Here is an 18,270-nt window from a genome sequence, read left to right as displayed (position 1 = left end):
CTTCTTTTTTTGTGCGTTGGGTTCCCTGTTAATTTCAAGGGACCACACACCTTTTTTTTACTTTGCCAGGTATTTGGGGAACCCCATACCAATGTTTTTTTGTGAAGGTTGCTCCATTAACATGTATACCAAACCCTCATGTAGGAAAGGGTTTGGTATAGATGAAAGGATTCCCTTGCCGTTTGTTTACAAACACAAGGTAGAAGGTGTCATTTAAAGGCAACTGAAACAAATTTTTTTATTCTCTGTAAATGTAAATTTTGCTGCAGTAAGTTATATGCATCCTACAGATATGCCACATTTTAGGCAGGTTAAGGGCATTCATCCCCCAGATTTAAAGGGATTTTACCTTTTTAATATTTCACTTTAAGCATAATATAAACCGCTGCTCCCTGTCAAGCCAAAAAAAAAAAGTTTTTGCTTTGGTGCATGTCCCCCAGTGTACTGCTCAGCTCCCAGAGCTATTTGTTTAACAAAATCAAAAAGTTGTCCCAAACAGAGAGGGGACCAAGAAAAGATGGGGCTCATTGAAAGGCAACACGTAGTGTAAATGTGATATAAAAAAATATTTATTGTGGTACAAAAATATGTTACATGTAGATAAAAGAGTATAGACCAATAACTATACTGCCCTGGGTTTAAAAGATTGACTGTCCTCACGGGGTCAGTCAATGCAGACACAGACTGGAGGAACACTACAACATGTAACAAAGGACAAACAAAAGACGTTTGGACGTCAAAGAAATTGATGTCTGTTCAACCAACTACAATGTGGAGTGTTCAACAATTGCTGAATGTGGTTGCAAACTGACATCAATCCCCCAGGGGGCGGCTCGAGCCAGGGGTAATGGGGGAAGGGAGGAGGAAGGAAGGGTAAAGGGGAGGGGGGGAAATGGATGGGGAGGAGGAGGGATGGGGGCCGTGGAGAAGGGCATTCAATGGAGCACTAGTAGTTCACTGAGAACTGTGGTGAACAAAGGATATAATGTTCATAGACAGTGCTGAGCAGCCAAAAGGAAGAAAAAAAAAAATAAAAAATTCAACAGTGTGTGTGGCAAGGTACATCAATATGCGTGATGATACTGTGCATATATCCTGATGGAAACTGATGGAGTCAATAAAACAAGACCTTGCATGCTATTGGCAAACAGCAAAAATGAAGGTGATCAGGTACGTTACCACTTCCGGGTCCTGTGTAAAAATAATTAGATACTACCGTAGTGTTGTGTCACCTTCGCTGTTTTCTGTTTCCAGTAAATGCTGATGATGGCAAAACAATATTGCTTGCAGGAACACTGTGCTCCAAAAGGCACTGTGAAGATGAACAAATGGCAGTCCATGCAGGTGCACCTATGTTCTCCTATGAAGCGGCCTCGACCAACAGGTCATATTCTTTCCCTCAGTGTGTGAGCCGACTAGCCCCTACGGGGGATGACAGCAGAACGTGACGTCCGAGCGGGATGACGTCAACGCGTTTCACATTACAAAGATGTGTAGCTTCATCTGGACTATTTGTTTAACAGTACCTTTTCTATTCACCTAGAGAATGGCCATTTCATATTTGTAAGATTCGGCCATCATTTACTTTAATGGGGATTATGTAATGGAATGAGAGATTCATAAAGTTCACCCAATCTGCCCTGAACTAAATATATGCATTTTTGACTCATTACTACCCAATGACAGGGTCAATTTAAGTGTTTGAATATCTGTAATTAAGTTTGGAACGCTGAAAGCTTGGGGTAAAAATTATGTAATGGTTTCAGTATTGTAGATGAATGTTACATTTTTTAATCACCTCTGTTGTATCTAAGAGAATGCAACAAAAGGAGTGGGGACAGCTTTTTTTTTATTACAGGACGAGTGAGACTCAGATTTATGGCTAGGAAAAGACATCAAGAAATGTAAGAAGATGACTCTGTTAACTGGACTCCACTAAAACCTGAATAATAATTTTGGACAGGGTGCCCATTTCACGCATTTAGTCTCATTTTCATGGCCCAGGAATTTGAAACTCTAAGTAATTTAATCCCCTTGTGTTCAAGAGATTCAGAGCCCCCCCCCATACACACTGTTTTGTTTGTGTAGTTTCCGATTATAATGGATTCCTGTCTCAAAATGTAAAACTTAAATGCCATTATGTCACAGGAAATCTTGATTTGCTAGTAACGCTAATGAGCTTTGAGTCTACTAAGGTCTTAAGGGTGCAAGGCACCCAAACCTGATATTTAAGTTATGCTGTACACTGGAAGGTTAATTAGCCACGTTTTTTTTATCTTTCAGGTATTCAGAAACTTATTTTTTCAGTTTCTGACCCTGATTTCACTTATGTTGTGCATAAATAAGAGCTGCATTTACAGTGCATCCGGAAACCATTCACATCACTTCACTTTTTCCACATTAAGTTATGTTACAGCCTTATTCCAGAATGGATTAAATTCATTATTTTCCCCAAAATTCTACAAACAATACCCCATAATGACAACGTGAAAGAAGTCTGATTGAAATCTTTGCAAATGTATTAAAACTAAAAAAACGAAAAAAATCACATAAGTATTCACAGCCTTTGCCATAACACTCAAAATTCAGCTTAGCTGCATCCGGTTTCCACTGATCTTCCTTCAGATGTTTCTACAACTTGATTGGAGTCCACCTGTGGTAAATTCAGTTGATTGGACATGATTTGGAAAGGCACACACCTGTCTATATAAGGTCCCACAGTTAACAGTGCATGTCAGAGCACAGCAATCTATGAAGTCCAAGGAATTGTCTGTAGATCTCTGATACAGGATTGTATCGAGGCACAGATCTGGTGAAGGGTACGGAAACATTTCTGTAGCATTGAAGGTCCCAATGAAAACAGTGGCCTCCATTATCTATAAATGGAAGAAGTTTGGAACCACCAGGACTCCTCCTAGAGTGGGCCACCCGGCCAAACTGAGTGATCGGGGGAGAAGGGCCTTAGTCAGGAAGGTGACCAAAAACCAGATGATCACTCTGACAGAGCTCCAGCATTTCTCTGTGGATAGAGGAGAACCTTCCAGAAGATCAACCACCTCTGCAGCACTCCACCAATCAAGCCTGCATGGTAGAGTGGCCAGACGGAAGCCACTCTACAGTAAAGGGCACATGACAGCCCGCCTGAAGTTTGCAAAAAGGCACCTGAAGGACTCTCAGACCATGGGAAACAAAATTCTCTGGTCTGATGAAAAAAAAATTAAACTCTTTGGCCTGGATGGCAAGCGTCATGTCTGGAGGAAACCAGGCACTGCTCATCACCTGGCCAATACCATCCCTAAAGTGAAGCATGGTGGTGGCAGCATCATGCGGAAGGAACTGGGAGACTAGTCAGGATCGAGGGAAAGATGAATACAGCAATGTACAGAAATATCCTTGATGAAAATCTGCTCCAGAGTGCTCTGGACCTCAGAATAGGTGAAAGGTTCATCTTCCAACAGGACAATGACCCTAAACACACAGCCAAGAGAACAAAAGAGTGGCTACGGGACAACTCTGTGAATGTCCTTGAGTGGCCCAGCCAGAGCCCAGGCTGAAATCCAATTGAACATCTCTGGAGAGATCTGAAAATGGCTGTGCACCGACGTTCCCCATCCAATCTGATGGAGCTTGAGAGGTCCTGCAAAGAAGAATGGGAGAAACTGCCCAAAAATAGGTGTGCCAAGGTTGTAGCATCTTACTCAAAAGGACTTGAGGCTGTAATTGGTGTCAAAGGTGCTTCAACAAAGTTTTGAGCAAAGGCTGTGAATACTTATGTACATGGGATTTTTTTCGTTTTTTATTTTTATTAAATTTGCAAAGCTTTCAAACAAACTTCTTTCACTTTGTCATTATGGGGTATTGTTTGTAGAATTGTGATGAAAATAACAAATTTAATCCATTTTGGAATAGGTCTGTAACATAACAAAATGTGGAAAACGTGAAGCGCTGTGAATGCTTTTCTGATGCCCTGTAGGCAGCCCATTCATTTGAATGGGCTGCTGAAACCACCTCAATATAAAATCAAACCTGCAGCATTTTTTGTATTGCCGTGCTACTACTAGCTACTAGAAATACATAATACTATTTTATATAAGTATGCTAGGAAGTCTTTAAGAGGTGTTGTTAATCCGCCTTAAAGGATACTTTCACCCTAAGTAACATGTTACATGTTATACCCTTATTCAGGGTGTAACATGTAACATATTACAAATGCACAACTACCAGGGCGCTGTTGATCGCTATAGGTAGTTCTCTGAGTTTCCTGTCAGTGTGTAACTGTCTGCCCTGATCGCAGGAACGGGCAGACAGCTACACAGACAGCCAGCAGATTGTGGGTGCAATGCTTTACAGGTCCCCAACAAAAAAATAATAAATGCGCATTTTTTGTAAAAGTGAACTCTAATCTTTTAAGGAGTTCCCTGGATGGCCCAGTTTGTCTCGCCCACTGGAGAGATTGCACTGGCATCTTGTGGGAGTTTTATCTTTGGTTCGGGGCAAAGTTCAAAAGTTCAGCAGGTGCTCAGAGTAGATGTCCAAAAAAAAGTCTGCCATTTAGATGCTATCAGGTTTCTCTTATTTGAGAATTTTGAGTATTCTACTCTATAAAGTAGATAAAATAGAACAATTTGCTCTATTGGACTTTGGAAGGCAGAAACTCCTTACAATCAAAATGTGTTGAAAATATATTTGTATTTTTATTAGAAAAGTTAAAATTGAGAACATAACTTTGATAAATAGTCAAAAATTGGATGCATATATATTTTACAGGTGAAATATCAAAAAGAAACACATGTATATACAAACAAACAAACAAACAAACACTTGACTCTGTCCAGTAAGCAGAACTAGGACAGAGGATTCCCAATGCGTTTCAAGGTTAGTAGCAATAAAACCTCTTCTTCAGGGGCTAGTGGTTCAGTAAATTGGTTGTCTACAATTAAATAGATAACAAAGAAGCAGTAAACATATATAGGTAAACTTTGCAGTAAACATTTTAGAATAATGTAGTATAAATTCTAACCATATATTTCTTGAGAATCACCAATACTGCATCCATTTAAAAAGGAAAAGGGAGAAGATCCGCTGCCAGAGGTCAACCAGATTGGGGGGGTTCCAGGCCTAATATATATATTAGAAAGAAGATAATACAGTATCTCCAGAGCTCTGTGCAGAATGAGAGGTCCAAGAGTGGGTGTACCGGTCCATATTTCAGGTTGATAAGACCTGGAAGCTTGGACTCTAAAGTTAACAGCATAACACCTTTGCCTCCTGGGGAGAGACATTTCAGTAAAGAGTTTATCTTTTTGTGGAATTCAGTTGTGTGCACTTTAATTGCTTCCATCCTGCAATATAGAAATCTAATCTAAAGGTAATAAAAGCAACTACAGAAAAGGGCTGACAGAGCTTGAAGGGAGAAAGAAAGTGCAGAGACTGTCGAGTTCTGGAAGACAGCAGCAGGAAGAGGGAAACTTGAGGCTAGAGTTGACCAGAGCTGTTAACCTTGATGAGATCCTGGAGAAAGACAGGTAGTTATGTTCTGTCCGCATACTGGAGAGACACTAGTGGAGTGCCAATAAACCTGGACCCTAGTTAGGTCTTGTCCATGTCAGGGGAAGCATCTTGGGTTGGGGACACTGTCTGGAGTGTGACCCTGGAAGATGTGGCACCCATCTGATGGGCTTTTGTTGATTTGTGCAAGCTAGGACATCCTGAACAGTTTATGAAGAATTTCGCTCTGCCTTACAACTGCTAAAGAGAATTATGAAAATGTGTGTGGGACAACCTGTGAAATGCGCATTGCCAGACACATACACATGGCATTTGATAATCATATTACCATTATTTGCTCTTCTTTATTACATGAATTATGAGTTAACATGTGAGTTTAAAACTACACAATATTTTGTGTCAGCATATTTTTGGCTTGTTTAAAGAGATATGCAGAGCATATAAAAGTCTCCCATTTGCTGCAGCATCAATTACAGCTTTTAAAGGTCTATTTAAATCCTGGTGTTTAATTTTAAGAAAAAAAGTCAGTCATCATTATGGCAGAAAGCAAAGATCATGAATGATGTACTCAGAGAGCAATACTAATGTAATGAGCACAGAGCTGGCGCTACGAAGCAATTCAGCCCACTTCTAGACCTTTGCCTGAAAAGTGTCCTAATTATCTTGACAGCGGTTTGGCATGAAGAATTTGAAATTTAGTCATCCACTCAGCAGGCTTCTAAGTTAATATTCTCTGGGGGTGGAGGGCCTGACCAAAAACTTTATACTACTTTCTTCATTTCCTGGGGAAATTGTGACACCAAATTCATTAGTAGTAATGATATGCTAATATTAGCAGGAGAAACATCATGATGGCACACAGGGCTTTATTTAGACATCATGCTGTCCTGGACACACAAGAATGATGATTGTCCTTCTGTACAGGTACTGCTTTTCTGTCATTCTATCATTTTTATGGAAATAAATGTTGTGGCTGGGTGTTGTCCTCCATGTTGCCCTACGCACAAGCCCACAAATGCTTTATGGTAAATATAGCTCTGAAGGCACAAACATTTAATTAGAACATACTTTTCTTTGTCATGTCCATGCACATGGCAAGGCTTCTTTATCCATGGCTTCTGATGCTGAGAGAAGGAGTCACTCCCAACTGTCCTCTATTTGAAGGGATTGTTCCACTTTTAGTACCAAAAACTGTAAAGCCGGCCATAGACAGTTCGAATCTCGGCCGGTTCAGCAGGAAGATTTGAACCATGTATGTGCAGGCTGAATGTACCCAAGTTGATTGATCGATCAACCTGGTTACAACCAGCCTGTTGGATTTCACATGCGATTACTGCTAGCAATAATCACTGTGTTCTCCCGGCGGGACCCCAACCCCCCCCCAGAAGGGATTCCCTGGAGAATTGTGCAGATAGTAAAGATTCCATTGAATTAAATAGAGGCAGCAAAGATGAACATAATTTCAAAGGATACATGCATCGTAACAACAGTGTATTTTTACTGAGTCTCAGAATATGCAGACGATAGGGCAAGTCAACAAAAGAGCGTACGTTTGACATCTCTAAAGCAGGAGGTGACTGGTATGTACATTTTTTTTTGGTGTGCTGGTTATTATTTTTCAAATTTATTGAAATGCCACAAAATTACATTACATTAATTTCTATGCACCGCAGTTTGTTGCGTTGCAACCTGCAATGCAGCACATTGGTGTGAACTAAACTCATAGGACATACGGCAAATTGCCTTGCCTATGTCCTGGGACTGCATTTGGCAACACTGCCTAACTCAGCCCAAATCATATGGTGTGAATGATCCCTAAAATTTTGCAGTTTTACACTCAACTGTATTCAACGGCAAAGACAAATTTGACTTATAATTCTAAACCCATGCAGAATGCATGAGTGATCTGCAAACATCATATCAAACAAACATGCATACAGCACAGTGAAGAACCTTGTCCTAATAGCCCATAAATTGTGTAATATCCCAATGGTGTGTTAAAATCACATTGGTTAGTTGGGCATACCTATGTTTACATATACAGTAGGTGTGCCCAACCCAACTAACCAATGTAATTTTAACACACCATTGGGGATATTACAGGTTTTTGGGGCTATTAGGCCTGGTTTACACCTATGCAAGTTGCAGTTTGCATATTGCAGGTGCATTTTGCATTCTTCAATACACATTTTTGATCCATTGAAGTCTACGGAACCAAAAACCAGAAAAAAGTCCCTGGCCCTTTCCATAAAATGCACAGATGTTAACGTGACCCATAGGAAACCATTTTAAATGGACTGCAGTGTGTTTCTGCAACACTGAAAATGCACTAAAAAATGCATAGGTTTGAACCAGGCCTTAGGACAATGATCACAGATGCCTGCAGATGCGCGCCACCCCCTCCCCCCGCCCCTTTGCACGTGCATCTGCAGACACATCCTTGCTGAGTGCATGGGGAGAGGAGAGCCGATAACCGCCAAATCCACACAGGGGACATCTACACTGATAATCAGGGCACTGATCATCAATGCAGCCCCAACAGTGCCCGCCAGTGCTGCCAATCAGTGCCCACCAGTGCTGCCAATCAGTGCCACCTATCACTGCAGCCTCATCAGTGCCATCTAATCAGTGCACATCAGTGCCACCTATCACTGCAGCCTCCTTAGTGTTGTCTCGTCAGTGCAGCCTCATCAGTACATATCAGTGAAAGAGAAAAATTACTTATTTACAAAATTTTATAACAGAAACTAAGAAAACCTTTTCTTTTTCAAAATTTTCGGTCTTTTTTCGTTTGTTTAGCAAAACATATAAAACCCAGTGGCGATTAAATACCACCAAAATAAAGCTTTATCTGTCTTAAAAAAATTATAAAAAATTTGTTTGGGTACAGAGTTGCATGACTTCGCAATTGTCATTCAAAGCGCGACAGCACTGAAAGATGAAAATTGGCCTGGGCAGGAAGGGGGGAAGTGCCCTGTAGGCAAGTGGTCAATGATGAGATGTGATGTGAATGACTCTCACAATTCAAAGACTGTCATTACACTGCTATGTCGACTCACGTGTGCACACTATCTACACAATTTATACTAAAACTATCCTTTGCATTTTGATGATAAAGTCTCACACTTTAAAAGCGATCTCTCAAAATATATCTTTTTTATACATTTATCTGTCATGTGATAATTGCTTGAAGATACATTGAGCTAATTTAGAAAACCCTTTAATGGCACTGCGGAGAATAAAATCACATACATGACAGCAAAACTGAGAATCTCCCCAATGGTGGTGATGGAACGATTACTATTTCTGGGAGTTCAGATGAGTGAGGTTCACAGGGAATAAATATATTGCATTATTTAAAAGGCAAATTATATATCTTATCCTCAGGTTTACAAAAAGCAATCATCCTGTTATAGCTGCATTGTCAGTGAGGATAGAAGAACTCATAATTCTATCAGGTTCATTTAGCTCACTTTATGTTTTACCATAAACAAAGGACAGAGTACTTCCATACTCCTAAATAGCAATCATATGTCATCCGAGGTTAACATTTCACAAGAATTATTTCTTGTAATTCTTTATGATAAGAGAGTTTATTTTTGGTGGACACACAAAGGATTATTGAATTTCTAACAAACAAATAAGGGGTCAAAAAAGTAGATTTGTATTTCCAGCGCTCCCTTTCTCTATCTATCTCTGTTTCTTATAACCTACACGTACAAAATTGTCATCTTTACACCTTCATTGCTGAAATAATAAAATGTCCTTGCGGTTTATAAGTAAAAAAAATGATGTTAATGAAAATGAGGGGGAAATTCACTGCAAAAGCACAGGAGACTCCATTCCTTCACACTCATCTCCCGCCTCACAGCATAGACCTAATTTGACACGTTTAATACAAATAATGTCTAGTATAAGAATTCAAAGGGGAAAAAAAGATTGCATAAAATAAGTATAATACAAGGTTCGCTTGCTCCAGTGTGATGAATGCGGCAAATGAAACTTTTGGGTGTATTCAACATGCAGTTAAAAAAAAAAAAGGTTGTGCAAAGAGTGGTACCTCATCATCCAATTATATCTGAATGTAGGCACAAAATGGTTGCCAATTGGTTTCTATAGATTGCTGCACTAAGTACGTTTGCTTATTTTCTGTTCTGCATTCTACATTCTGCATAGGGATTATTTTCTATTCTGCATTTTTATATGCAAGGTTAATATACTGTGTAAATATAATATCACAAATATAACATCTAAAAATATAAATAAAAATAATAACAATACTAATAAAATAATAATTATATATTATATTATTAAATAATAATAATAATAATATATAGTATTTCATAAAAGTGAGTACACCATCACATTTTTGTAAATATTTTATATCTTTTCATGTGACAATGTGATAACACTGAAGATATGACACTTTGCTACAATGTAAAGTAGTGAGTGTACAGCTTGTACCACTGGCAGCAAAAACACTGGCAACAAAAAGGAGTACACCCCTAAGTAAAAAATTCCAAATTGGAGCCAGTCCATCACCTTTACCCTCAGCTTCTTTAGCAAAGCAGGTGGAGGTGTGTTTGGGGTCGTTATCATGCTGGAATACTGCCCTGAGGCTCAGTCTCCGAAGGGAGGGGATCATGCTCGCCCTCAGTATGTCACAGTACATGTTGGCATTCATGGTTCCCTCAAAGAACTGTAGCTCCCCAGTAACGGCAGCACTCATGCAGCCCCAGACCATGACACTCCCACCACCATGCTAGACTGGAGGCAAGACACACTTGTCTTTGTACTCCTCACCTGGTTGCCACACGCTTGACACCATCTGAACCAAATAACTTGGTGTCATCAGACCACAGTACATGATTCCAGTAATCCATGTCCTTAGTCTGCTTGTCTTCAGCAAACAGTTTTTTTCAGATCCTCAGAGAGTTCTTTGCCATGAGGTGCCATGATGAACTTCCAGTGACCAGTATGAGAGAGTGAGAACGATAACACCAAATTTAACACACCTCTGCTCCCTATTCACACCTGAGACCGTGTAACACTAACAAGTCACATGACACAGGGGAGGGAAAATGGCTAATTGGGCCCAATTTGGACATTTTCACTTAAGCATGTACTCACTTTTATTGCCAGCGGTCTAGACATTAAGGGCTGTGTGTTGAGTTATACACTCACTACTTTACATTGTAGCAAAGTGTAATTTCTTCAGTGTTGTCACATGAAAAGATATAATAAAATATTTTCAAAAATGTGAGGGGTGTACTCACTTTTGTGAGATACTGTATATTGTGACAGGGCTGCACCTTGTCACGATGTTAGAAGATTACATGTCACACTAAGTTCTTGGTCACTGATGCAGGTTGAGGGACACCAAGATGTCTATTCTGAGTAGAGAAAACTGGTTTTACCGTTTTTTCCAGGACTGGTAATTCCTAGATTGGGTTCTGGAATCTGGGGGCTTTAAAAAGGTTTGGGAGGGATGAAGCCTTTAAGCGCTCTTTCACACGGGTGATCCGCCCGACGGACTCCGCTTTGCTCAGCAGGGGATAGATCCGCTGATCCCCACTAAGCAGGCTGTCTTTGCTCACTGTGCTGAGACGGACCTGTCAGAGCCCCGTTCTACTCTATGGGGAGATCAGATAAAAACAGACCGCCTGTCCATTTTCATCTGATCCCATCGGATCCGATCCTCCAGACATCCTCCAGTCTCTATCCATCTGCATTTCATGGACAGGATCGGATCGGATATAGGCAGATGTCAGCGGACATGTCACCGCTGATATCTGCCGCTCTATAGAAGTGAATGGAGTGTCCGATCAGGTCCGCCTGAAAAACTGACAGGCGGACCTGATCGGAAAGCCCGTGTGAAAGGGGCCTAATCCTGTGTCCACATCTTACTGGAGACCCATGGCCTGATTGTGTGTGCACAGCCTTTTTTAGGCAAGGCATTGTGGGATTGATTAACTGGAGAGTGGAAAATTTGCTGCAGCTGTGCATGGTAGCCAATCAGCTTCTAACTTCAGCTTGTTCAATCAAGCTTTGACAAAAAACCTGAAAGCTGATTGGTTTCTTTGCAGAGCTGCACCAGATTTGGCACTCTTTAGTTTTTAGTAAATCAAATCCTGTGGTTCAGGACTCCTTCTATGGAGACAAGTTAATGCATGAGCAATGTGTGAACAAACACTGGAAGAGTGTTCTGGCCTCAAGGAGAGGCCATCTGATCAGGTTGTCCCCTGAAAGAGGTACTTAGCGACTGTGTGTAACTAGACAAAAGCCTGTGCAACCCAAAGTGGGCACTCTATATGCCGATCTTTCCAAAGCAACTATGGAAAATCGCAGACAACTTGCAACGATCACTAAAGCTCTCCAAAAATCACAAGATCCCCTACAAATGGGTTTTCCCCACTAAGTTGCTCATCACCCATCAAAACAAAACCCAAGCAGTGAGAACCCTCTCAGCAGGTCTCAAACTGTTGAGACAGTAGTACATTCTTTTGGAGGAAGAGACCGATTCAGCTGCCCATTCGTCTACCCGCATGGAAACTGGAGGGGCATAGCAAAATGCCTGACGCTCCACTGCGGAACCTTTTCCACTTCCACTCCCCCAAAAGCAGGATAACTGCAGCGCTGTTCACTAGGGCCCACTTGCCTTATTGTGAAGTCCCTGACATACTTGATGATCAGTGGAGCAGTACCACCTGTTGTTCAGTTGCAGTAACTAGTGCTCATTGAGCCCACATTTCTCTTTCATTTTGGGCTCCCACTTTTTAAACATATCCTACCCAACCTCTGCACCAGCTGTGTCAGGAGCCAGGGAGCGTCTCCGCTCGCCGGGCTCCGGTGCGCATGCGCACGGGACGGGCGCTTCGCCGCACACCCGTCCGCGGCCTGATGGTGCGGCGCGCGCGGGTGCACGGCGGTCCTCGTGTGCGCGCCGTAGCCCGTGCGGGTGCCCGGTAGCGCGTCACACTGACGCGCTCGCCGGGCAGGGAAACTATATCTGACGGCTCCAGCGCCCAGTCGGGTTGCTGGTTTGTCGTCAGCTCTCCCTGTTCCCTGAGCCTGTGTTACCCTGTGATTTGCCTGTCTCTGTGTACCGAACCTCTGCTGGACTGTTAACCACTACTCTCCCGGATTGCCCCTGTACTGATTGCCTGATCTGTGTACCAAACCCCTGGCCTGTTTAACTACTACTCTGCTGGACTTTCCTGTCAATAACCTGCCTGATCTGTGTACCAAACCCCTGGCCTGTTTAACTACTACTCTGCTGGACTTTCCTGTCAATAACCTGCCTGATCTGTGTACCAAACCCCTGGCCTGTTTAACTACTACTCTGCTGGACTATCCTGTTAATAACCTGCCTGATCTGTGTACCAAACCCCTGGCCTGTTTAACTACCACTCTGCTGGACTGTCTTGATTATACCTGCCTGATCTGTGCACCGAACCCTGGCCTGCTTAACCACCGCTCTGCTGGATCTGGTGATACCCTGATTACCACCTGCTTGCTCCCTAACCTCTGCTTGTATTTTCAGCTCTGCTTCTGCGGATCCCTAGACACCTGCTTTCAGCCTTGGTACCCGCTATCCTACCGGAAGCCCGTGCCTCCGCGTGCCCTCAGCTTTCCGTACCCATTTCGGGGGTCTGGGTGCGCGTGGTCGTAAGGGCGAGCCGCTCTCAGCATCTTGGCCTCGGTGAGTATTTGTCCGTGACAGTACAAACCAGCCAGATGTCTGAGGCCGACAGAGCGCGCTCTCCTCTGGAGATCCTGTGCCAACAAGTATCTACCCTCGCTGACTCCGTACAGAAGTTACAAGAAGGTTATACACAAATTGATAACCGTCTGCAGCAGATCACCGGGTTACTACCCTCCGCAGCCGCAGCTCCTGCACCCAACAGTGGGGATTCACTTCCTCAAGCTCCTGCCAACCCCACTGTGGTCATGGCCCTTCCCGAGCCCAGGGTCCCTACACCTGAACGGTTCTCGGGGGACCGCAAGAAGTTTAGGGCTTTTAAAAACGCATGTTCCCTCTACTTCGCTCTACAGCCGAGAACCTTCTCCTCGGAAATCGTCAAGGTGGGGTTTGTGATTTCCTTGCTATCCGAAGAACCCCAGGCTTGGGCCCATAGCCTAATGGAACAGAGCAGTCCTGCCCTGAACTCTATCGAGGCCTTCTTTGAGAGCATGACCCAGCTCTACGATGATCCGCAACGTATGGCTACAGCTGAAGCTATCTTGCACCATCTGTCCCAAGGAAGAAGACCTATTGAGGACTATACTGTGGAATTCCGTAAGTGGGCGGCCGATACAAACTGGAACGAGCCGGCCCTACGTTATCAATACCGTCAAGGCTTGTCCGAATTACTCAAAGACGAGTTAGCTAGGATGGAGACCCCTGCTTCACTAGAGGAACTCATTCAAGCAGCTACGAAGCTCGATCGGCGTCTTCGGGAGCGGCGCTCAGAACGGTTTCAGTTGCCTCGCCCCGCCTGGGCTTCGCCAAGGCCTCACTCCACAGTATCCTCAACCTCATCTTCAGTTACCACTGCATCGGTCCCTGAGGTCGAACCAATGCAGCTCGGCTTGGTCCGAGGTCCGTTAACCTCCGAAGAGAAGCAGCGCAGGCGGCAGTCTAACCTATGCCTCTATTGCGGAGGAACCGGACACTTCCTACGCAGCTGTCCGATCAGGCCCAGTAAGTTCCCTCAGTCAAACGTATTGAACTTTCCAAACAATAACATTCCCAAGGCTTATGTGATGTTGTTTATTTCCCTACAGCTTCCGGAAAGGGAGACTCGCCTGCAGGCCATCGTTGATTCCGGAGCCTGCAGTTGTTTCATAGATTCCGCCTTGGCACGCAGGTTGAAGATCCCTTTACAAACCAAAGAGCAGGATCTACAGATACATTTGGCCGACGGATCCCTTCCTCGCTCAGGTCCCATCACCCAGGAGACCCAACCTATTCCAGTAATCACAGATTCCGGCCACCGGGAGTTTTTACGGCTTGACTTAATTCATTCACCAATCTTTCCCGTCATACTTGGCCTACCATGGTTACAAGCTCATGATCCACTAATCAAATGGAGTACCAAGACAGTATCCTTCTCTTCTCAGTATTGCTCTCAGCACTGCCTGCTCCCGGATTCCAAAGTTTGCGCCACAATAGTGGCACCACCAGGCAATCTCCAACACGTCCCCTCCGAGTATCTCGAGTTTCAAGAGGTTTTCAGTAAACAAATGGCTGACCGCCTACCACCTCACCAGGCCTACGACTGTCCAATTGACCTTCTTCCTGGATCCGAGATTCCATTTGGCCGGATATTTCCTCTTTCTGAAACCGAGCTGGAGGCTCTAAAGCAGTACATAGACGAAAACCTTGAGAAAGGTTTCATCCGCCCTTCATCCTCACCCGCCGGAGCGGGTATCTTCTTCGTTGGGAAGAAAGACGGTACCTTAAGACCCTGCATAGATTATCGACAGCTTAACAACATCACAATTAAGAACCGGTACCCGTTACCGCTCATTCCCGAGTTATTCCAGAGGTTCCGATCAGCTAAGGTGTTCTCTAAACTGGATCTCCGAGGGGCCTACAATCTCGTCAGGATCAGAGCTGGAGACGAATGGAAGACGGCTTTTAGATCCAGATTCGGGCACTTCGAGTATTTAGTGATGCCATTCGGACTCTGCAACGCTCCAGCCACCTTCCAACATCTAGTGAATGACATATTTCGACAATATTTAGATGACTTCCTTGTGGTATATTTGGACGATATCCTTATCTTCTCCCCTACGTTAGAGATGCACAAGAGGCACGTCAAAACAGTTCTTGCCATTCTTCAACAACACAAGCTATACCTGAAAGCCGAAAAGTGCGAGTTTGAGAAATCAACCATACAGTTCCTGGGATTCATACTTTCTACCAATGGGGTCGCAATGGACCCACAGAAGATTCGGGCAATTCAGGAGTGGCCAGCCCCATCTAATAAAAAAGGAGTACAGAGGTTTATAGGGTTCGCCAATTTCTATCGGAAATTTATTGTTGGATTCTCGGCCATCGTGGCACCTATTACCCAATTAACCCGGCAACATAGTTCTTTTCAATGGTCCGCAGCTGCTCAAGAGGCTTTCCTTAAATTAAAAGAATTGTTCAGTTCCGCTCCAATTCTCTGCCATCCTGACCCGACTCAACCCTTCGTACTGGAGGTGGACGCATCGGAAATCGCAACTGGAGCAATTCTCTCCCAGAGACAGGGACCAAAGGCCATCCTACACCCAGTAGCTTTCGCTTCTCGGAAACTCAGTCCACCGGAACTCAATTACGATGTGGGTGACAGAGAGCTGCTGGCTATAAAGTTCGCTTTAGAGGAATGGAGGTATCTGCTGGAGGGGGCAGTTCACCCGGTGATGATCTTTACGGATCACAAGAATCTCGAGTACCTCAGAACAGCAAGACGGTTAAAACCCCGCCAAGCCCGTTGGGCCCTCTTCTTTTCTCGCTTCAATTTTCATATAGCATACAGACCTGGGGCAAAGAACGGGAAGGCCGATGCCCTTTCACGGATGTTTTCCGCAGACTCTCAAATACCAACACCCAGCACGATCCTCTCTCCTCAAAACTTCCTCGGACTAACTCAGGCAGACTTAATATCATCCATCAAATCTTCATCAGGCGCATGTACAGAACCAGCTGTACATTCCTTGAAAAGATACGAAGATCTCTTCTGGATTAAAGGAAAAATATTTGTACCACAAGTGACTCGGCCCTTAGCCCTTCAGATGTGTCATGATCACAAGATGGCAGGACATTTTGGGAATAAGAAGACGGCTGAACTCCTTTCTCGTTCTTTTTGGTGGCCAGGATGGAGAAGGGATTGTAAAGAATATGTGGCGTCCTGTTCCCTGTGCCAGAGAAACAAGGGCCAAAACACCAAATCCTGGGGTCTGCTCAGACCTTTGCCCATTCCGGAACGACCATGGGTTGATGTGTCCATGGACTTCATTGTTGACCTACCCAGCTCAGAGAATTTTTCCACCATCCTTGTTGTGGTCGACCACCTTTCCAAAATGGCCCATTTCCTGCCCATGAGGGGTACTCCCTCTGCCGTAGACATGGCCAACATCTTTCTAAAGGAGGTTGTTAGGCTTCATGGGATACCAAGGAGCATAGGGTCGGACAGAGGCGTCCAATTCACGTCCAAATTCTGGAGGGAACTATGCAAGGCACTGGGTATCAACATTTGTCTTTCTTCAGCTTATCATCCCCAAAGCAATGGCCAGACGGAGAGGACCAACCAGACGCTAGAGCAATACCTCCGCTGCTTCTGCTCGGGTTCTCAGGATGATTGGGCGAGCCTCCTCTCCTACGCTGAATTTGCGTACAATAACTCAATCCATGCCTCTACCAACCAGACTCCCTTCTGGACCAATTGCGGGTTCCATCCTACGTCCTTTGCTAACAATATCCCCGAAATGGCAGTCCCTGCAGTCCAGGATAGGATAATTTCGTTACAATCTAACTTTCAGAGAATTCAAGATACACTACGCAAAACCCAGGAGGACTACAAGAAACAGTACGACTGGGGCAGAAAGGCAAACCCAAGATTCGACGTAGGAGACGAGGTCTGGCTGTCCACCGTTAATCTGAGATTACCACTGCCATCTCGAAAGCTCGGGCCTAAATTCATTGGGCCTTTTCAAGTCAGGAGGATCATCAACCCTGTGGCTGTGGAGTTGGCACTTCCCAAGGCATATCGGATTCACCCCGTTTTCCATGTGTCACTATTGAAGCCTGTGGTGCCCAGCCCTTTTCCGGGAAGAGGAGAACCCCCTCCTCCGCCAGTTAGAATCGATGGCGAGAATGAATTCGATGTGGAGTCCATTCTAGGTTGTAGAAAGAGGGGCAGGCAGCTACAGTACCTGATTCAATGGAAGGGGTATCCCCCTGAAGATAATTACTGGGAGCCCGCCAGGAATCTGCACGCTCCACAGTTAATTCAAACGTTTCATCAAGATCATCCGGAATTGATGGCCAGCCTTGGCGTCCAGTGTCCGCCCTTAGGAGGGGGGCACTGTCAGGAGCCAGGGAGCGTCTCCGCTCGCCGGGCTCCGGTGCGCATGCGCACGGGATGGGCGCTTCGCCGCACACCCGTCCGCGGCCTGATGGTGCGTGGGTGCATGGCGGTCCTCGTGTGCGCGCCGTAGCCCGTGCGGGTGCCCGGTAGCGCGTCACACTGACGCGCTCGCCGGGCAGGGAAACTATATCTGACGGCTCCAGCGCCCATTTGGGTTGCTGGTTTGTCGTCAGCTCTCCCTGTTCCCTGAGCCTGTGTTACCCTGTGATTTGCCTGTCTCTGTGTACCGAACCTCTGCTGGACTGCTCACTACTCTCCCGGATTGCCCCTGTACTGATTGCCTGATCTGTGTACCAAACCCCTGGCCTGTTTAACTACTACTCTGCTGGACTTTCCTGTCAATAACCTGCCTGATCTGTGTACCAAACCCCTGGCCTGTTTAACTACTACTCTGCTGGACTTTCCTGTCAATAACCTGCCTGATCTGTGTACCAAACCCCTGGCCTGTTTAACTACTACTCTGCTGGACTATCCTGTTAATAACCTGCCTGATCTGTGTACCAAACCCCTGGCCTGTTTAACTACCACTCTGCTGGACTGTCTTGATTATACCTGCCTGATCTGTGCACCGAACCCTGGCCTGCTTAACCACCGCTCTGCTGGATCTGGTGATACCCTGATT

Source organism: Aquarana catesbeiana, linkage group LG01 (assembly GCF_042186555.1).
Source record: "Aquarana catesbeiana isolate 2022-GZ linkage group LG01, ASM4218655v1, whole genome shotgun sequence".
In the NCBI taxonomy this organism is placed as follows: domain Eukaryota; kingdom Metazoa; phylum Chordata; class Amphibia; order Anura; family Ranidae; genus Aquarana; species Aquarana catesbeiana.
Note: the sequence above shows the minus strand (reverse complement) of the source record.